The sequence below is a fragment of the Cannabis sativa genome, chromosome X (assembly GCF_029168945.1).
Source record: "Cannabis sativa cultivar Pink pepper isolate KNU-18-1 chromosome X, ASM2916894v1, whole genome shotgun sequence".
Lineage (NCBI taxonomy): Eukaryota > Viridiplantae > Streptophyta > Magnoliopsida > Rosales > Cannabaceae > Cannabis > Cannabis sativa.
The window spans coordinates 83,778,212-83,784,965 of record NC_083610.1 but is presented as its reverse complement, the minus strand read 5'-3'; the positions used below and the strand labels follow the sequence as shown (position 1 = coordinate 83,784,965).

Here is a 6,754-nt window from a genome sequence, read left to right as displayed (position 1 = left end):
GGTTGTTATTATAGCTATATAACAATTTTTTAATTTACTCATTTTGTCGCTGACAATCCACTGAAGGAGTCTGTGAAAATGTTAGATTTCGCTTGCCACTTTGTCTACTCTCTAACCTGCTACAAACATCTCAAGCTATATTCACAATCAAAGAATAAATAGTGCAAAGTTTCCTCATGCATTCCAAATAAGAGGTATTCAGAAGTGTCAAGAATACCTATTTTCTTTAACCTCTCCTTGGTCTGATCATGATTCTATCCCAAACTATCAGTCATAGCATAAAGTTATGCTTTGGTATATTCAATCGATCGAGTCCAAACTTCTTTGGACCATTGGTTCTTCTATTTCACCTCATAGCAGTTGATTGCCTTTCTTGACATAGTATTCCTCATTAGAAAAAGGATTGCAATGAGATGAAGCACTTGATGAATTTTTTCTTGACATCTACAATTTTCCTCCAATACCAGTTATTTTGTAAGAGAGCATTGTATGCTCACCAATCCTCCTTTTTCATATACACTATAACGTCCTAACTCGTAAGGGCGCCATGTGTGTGCTTTAATTAATTTATAATAATAAACTAACATTTAAAATAAAATTGTGGATTAATTAAAACTTTAGTAATTATTTCTTTAATATATAATTTAATTTTCTTTTCAAAATGTTTCCAAGTTAGGGATCCTATTTTTCCTATAAACTTTACTAAAATATCACTGTATTAATTATTTTATTACAAAATATTAATACATATTCAAAATACTACAAAAGTCAGATCCTGTCAACTAAGCACAAAATACAACGAGGTTGATATGTATATTCGTCGGGAGACCTCTGACTCATGGTTGATCCATTTTTCCTTTTTCCTTACCTGCACCACAAAGTACCCATAAGTCACAATGACTTAGCAAAAAAAGTGAGAAACACAAATCTCATGAATAACATGAATCATTACATAATATCAAGCATACTCTTAAACATACAATCATATAGTTGATCACAGTATAACCCAAGTACTAATAATGAATTATTTGTCTAATAAGATAAGCTAATATTTGATATTTTATAAAGTATCCTTAACTCTTGTTTCCAACAAGTCTCTTATGTCACTATCGTTGCCTAATGAGGCAACCGATAAGTAAAAAACCTAACAATAATTTTAAATTAGAGTTATAACTCTACCAAATTAACAGTAATTAGTACCATATCTTAATTAGCCATGCAATACGACACAATTGACTTTTCTTACCTTAAGTCCAAGTTTAAGTGTGTGGGCCAACTTGAGTGGAATAATACCTGACGATCTCAAGCCTATATGTCACGACAATGGTAAATTGATAAATAACTTAATCAATCTCATTCTAAGACTTAAACTCAAAACTAGAAATTACCCTATCGATAAATAGCATGATAACACCCTAAATATCGATAAAACACAAAAAAAAAAAACGTAGGTGCTGGAAACACCCCAAAATGGTCTATTATTTTCCTAAAACGGTCCACTGTTATTCTGGGTTCAGCCCTAGAAAAACGGTTCACTGTTCTGTAAAAACGGTAAGCCATTTTTCCTTACAGAAATAGCCCAACTCGAGTTTTACACCACAAATCCAACCAAATCTCCTTCAAACCTAATCAAACTTTCTAGAATAGCTTAATAACATCCATACAACAAATCTAAACAATCAAATCACTTAATTACCTTAAAATTACGAAATTACCATGGATACTCAACCTTGAGTTCCATGAACTCAAACTTGAGTTTCCAACCAACAACAGATATTCAAGCACTAGAACTACACAGTATCTAATAATTAAGCTTGGTAAAAATATTCTAACACTAACTCATCTATATAGAACAACCCTAAACCAAAATTAGACCAAAACCTTATATTTCATCAAGAATCTCAAAGGGAAAAGGGTAGAGCTTCACTTACCTTAGTATTCTTCTCTTAATTCTATCCTTGAGCAAGGTTCCTTGGCTGAACGATGCAAGAAATTTAGAAAAGTGATGTTTTTTCCTTAGCTTCTAAGGCCTTCGAGAGAGAGAAAGAGAAGAAGGATGAGAGTGAAATAGTTTTTTTCTTTATTTTTATTTGTTTTTGATATACTTAATAAATAAAACCTTTATACTAACTCAGCCTAGAAATAACTAGGTTTTAAATAAGATAAAAACCTAACTAAACCAAAGAAAAGACTATTCTACCATTGGTTTAACATTTAAAAAATTCTAACCTATGAGTAATTTGATCGTAACCGATTAGTCTGAGATTCCCTGACAACACCAACTTCTAACAAAACATTCTGGTACCACTAAATCTCATTCTATTACTGTCGTGACTCTCTTGGCCAATCGATCGAGTTTCTCCAGTCACCGAACCTAAAAATACTTTATTTCAAAAATAGTATATACAATACTCATATATTTCAATAAAAATTTTGTAACTAATTAATGAATTGCGATTATTTAGTCATTTTCTCAAAAGTCTCTAATTATTTCATAATTAACTTTAGTAAGATTATAATCTTACTTTTTTTATTCATATAACTACATATTTAATAAAATATATTCAATTAAACATAATTATACTTTTCGAGATATTACATACACATATTCTAGATCCACTTCACCCAAAAATTTTCTTTTTTAGTAAAAGTAGCCCATATATGTTTACCAATTGTCGTTGTATTCCAATGGAACTATTTTTAAACCCAAGGGCACTTGTCGATTTTGGTCTACACAAATATGTTGGAGTTTATTTTTTTTTTACCAGGATCTAGATTTACTACCATTTTTTAACATCCTAATATGAATTTCTAAAACAATGTAATTTAAACACATAAAAGTTATGAGAAATCTTATACTGGGTGCAGCGGAATTAAATGACTCCTTCCACTCATATCTCTAACCCTTGTATCCTTTCTGTAGCAGAGTATCACTAAGATCTGAGCCCGAAACTCCTTCCTTGTGTTTGGATTCTTCACAGTCTTACACACTATGATTGAGGACCAACTTGATGTGTGTGTGCACTCACTCTATCACTCAAGGTATGAAAATATGAAGAGAGAAAGAGAAGGGCTAGTCCGAAATTAATAGAAGTGAAGGCTCAGGAAAATTTGACAGAATGTGAATTTTCATCATCTTTAAGTGTGAACCATCACTATCTATTAATAGGCAACCACCTAGGTTTAGGTTAGGATTTATTAGGCATTAAAATAATGGAAAAATTAAATGGAAAATACCCTACAAGTGGTCGGCCATGGATATGTGGGCCCCCACTTGGAATTTTGCCACTTTTAACAAATTTTCCTTATTTTCTCAAAAATATTATTTTTCCAATTCTAACCACTTAAATGCCAAACTTATTTATTTAATAATTAACATTAATTATAAAATAAAATTGTCATTTAACATATTTATTAATTAGACTTAATAAAGTCTCTTAATTAATAAATAAACCCTAGAATCTCTTTTCTTCACATTTAAGTCCTTGCTTAGTGAAAATTCATAAACTAGACATAGTCTAAATTTAGAATTATAATTGATTAATTAAAATTAATTAACTGAGTCTTACAAGCAGTTTGTCTCAACTAGTATGGGGACCATGGACCTATATAACCGAGCTTCCAATAAGCAGATCTAGAATTTACCAAGTAAATTTACTAACTTATTAATTCCTCATTGCATCCACCATAGAACTTGGAATTGCACTCTCAGTTACATAGAACGCTCTATATGTTCCACGATATAGATACGCTATTAATAATCCATTGTTATAATCCCAATAATCAATGATCCTCTATAGATGATCTACATTGCATAGGGATAAAATTACCGTTACACCCTTTCAATTGATTTTATCCTTACAACACTTGACCACCTATAAATGATATTTTAGTGAACAAATATAATCACTAAAATGAGATCTCAATCATTTATCTCTATTTAGCCAAGCTCGAAGGAAGTCATCGTGTCACTTCTAAATACCTATAGAAGCTATAAATTCCATATCTATGTTTAGCGCTCCCACTCAATTGTACTATCATGTTCTCAAAATGTACGTATCACCCTGACCAAAAAGTAGGCTTAACTAACAAATCAAAGAACACGAATAACACTCTTGAGATCGAACCTAATCATGTTAGGATTAAGATCATTTGATCTAGGATCAACTAGGTGATATTGAATTGAATAGATATCACTGTAAATTTATCATATCTAATCCAAGTTCAATATCGGTCCCTTCCAATGTATACTCCATACATCCGATACTGGTAAACTTTGCCAATACCCTGGAAAGGACATAACACTTATCCAATGTGTAAGTATACCTATCGCTGATTATCATGCCAGTCTAAATCCAGTGAACTGACAAATCAGGTAATTAAACTTTTGAACATATAATCATGATTATATTCCACTGTATTGACAACACTATAATCATGAACAAATACATATGTTCTGGACTTAATAGAATTTAAACATTAAATACAATCATGAAATAAATCATGTGAACCATGCAATATAAAATGATTTCTGATCTTTATTAATTAGTAAATCTGATTATATTGAAATGAGTTTTATTTAGGGCACAAAACCCAACAAAATGCTCCCAAGCAATGATACCAAAACTAATTAAGCCAACTTAGTCAGTCCAACTGTATGCTCTACATATTCCCATGATATCCTCTAGCTCTTTCTTTGGTAAAATGCTAATTTGATTCCAGTAAGAATGAAATGACAATAATACCAAATTAATCAATGTAACGCTTCCTACAAAAGAAATTAATCTAGAACTCTAACTTCTAATACAGGTTGTCATCTTTTCCACAAGAAATTGACAATCTTTTGCTGAAATTCTTTTAGAGCATATAAGAATACCCAAGTAACTGAAAGGAAGGGAGCTTTTAAAAAACTCTGAGGAATATAAGATTCTTTGTACTTCTGACTCCGACATACCACAATAGTAAATGGAAGGCTTTGCTTCATTAGGATGAAGTCTTGATGTTCTAGAAAACAATTTGAGACCTTGAAGCATGTAATAAATAGACTTGAAGTCACCATGACAAAAAAATATGACATCATCCGCAAAACTCAAGTAGTTGAATCTTAGATCATCACACCTTTCATGGAACTTAAAATCGTCCATAAGACAAATTTTTTTGCATAATTCTGGATATGCACTACATTCCCAATACAGAAAGTAATGGAGACATAGGATCACCTTGCCTTAAACCTCTCTTGGATTCAAAAAATTCATGCATTGGACCATTAATCATAAGATAGAATAATTTAGGTGTGCGAACAAATTACATGATAAGTTTAATAAACTTGCTCGGGAAGTGGAAAGTTTCAAGCATTTCTTTTATAAAGTCACATTCTTTTGTATCATAAGCTTTCCGTAAGTCTAACTTGATCATGCAATTTTCTTTACTTGATTTTCTTCCATAGTGCTTCACAAGGTTCTGACCATTCATAATGTTATGCACAATGAAGCGCCCTTTACGAATCCTCCCTTATTTTGTGCAACCAAACTAGAAAGAACATGTTGGAAAACTTATTTTACTAGGATCTTATTTGCTACTCATGTATATTGGATTAAACTAATCTAACAACCTAATATGGATTTCCTAAGACAATAAATTAAACACATAAGAGATTAAAAAAAAACCTTACATTAGGTTGTAGTAGAAAGTATTGACTCATTCCGTTCAGTTCTCTTACCCTTGATCCTTTCTGTAGTAGAGTATTGCCAAGAACTGAACCTAGATCTTCTCCTCCTTCGTTTCATCATAGTCTTCTACAAAGGTCTGAGTATCACCTTGAATAGTGTGGGCTGATACTCAAACAAATTTGGAACAATTTTGAGAGAGTTATTTCTTTTGATTTTTGAAAATTAATGAGAAGAAGAAGTGACATTAGCTTTTTTCATTTCCTTCTATTTCTTTATATAGGGTTCCTTATTGTAAAGCTAATTTGTAATACATTTTAAAGCCTAAAAGGTCAATACACTGACTCGTGGACTAGGGATAATTAATGCCCGAACCACGTAAAAATCATCCATCTCATTGACTTAATCACTATTTAATTTCGTAAGATCTTACTTAATCTCGTTCCCGAAAATCTTAGTAAACACTTGTTATTGTAATCTATGAATGAGAGCTTGCTAACGCGAATGGTGGGATGTAATACTGCTTGTCAGATATGGAGTACGTTAAAGAAGCACTTCATATTTCAAGTCTCTACCAAGATTCTTGAGTTTCGAACCAAACTTCAAAATCTAAGGAAGGGATCAATGGCACTAAACGAATATCTTCTTAAGGTGAAACAACATGTTGTTCTTCTTGCATCTGCTAGTGAAATGCTTATTGCTCGTTATGACATAGCTGCAATCTTTAAAGGACTGTCTAGTGAGTGTGACACCTTCATCATATCATCTAATATAAGGACTGAAGGATATCTTATTGTTGAAATTGGGGGGTCTCTTTGTTGCATCTGGGTCAAAAATTAAAAAGACATATAAAGAAGTTGATCCTAGTGCTAACATGGTGGTTGATGAACCATATTAAAGTCTTGAAGCAAATTTGATTCATGAAGCTAATCTGGCTCATTTCAATTGTAATTTTAAGACTTATGGAGTGTCTCGAGGTCAGGTTCCTTCTCATCACCACTTACATCCCTTTTCTAATTTGTCTGCTTTCAATGATACCAGAGGATCTTACCATGGCAATTTTGGCAATATGTCAGGAGGTGGATTAT

At 32.0% G+C, this 6,754-nt stretch overlaps 1 long non-coding RNA gene across 1 annotated transcript; it reads right to left on the bottom strand.

The window, feature by feature from the left end:
- Positions 1–698: 698 nt before the first annotated feature.
- LOC115704078 (uncharacterized) lies at positions 699–2,113 on the bottom strand. Its single transcript, XR_004009273.2, has 3 exons — positions 1,932–2,113; positions 1,247–1,308; positions 699–868 (listed from the first exon to the last, which is right to left on the bottom strand). It is a non-coding gene; the product is annotated as an uncharacterized LOC115704078 (long non-coding RNA).
- Positions 2,114–6,754: the final 4,641 nt, after the last annotated feature.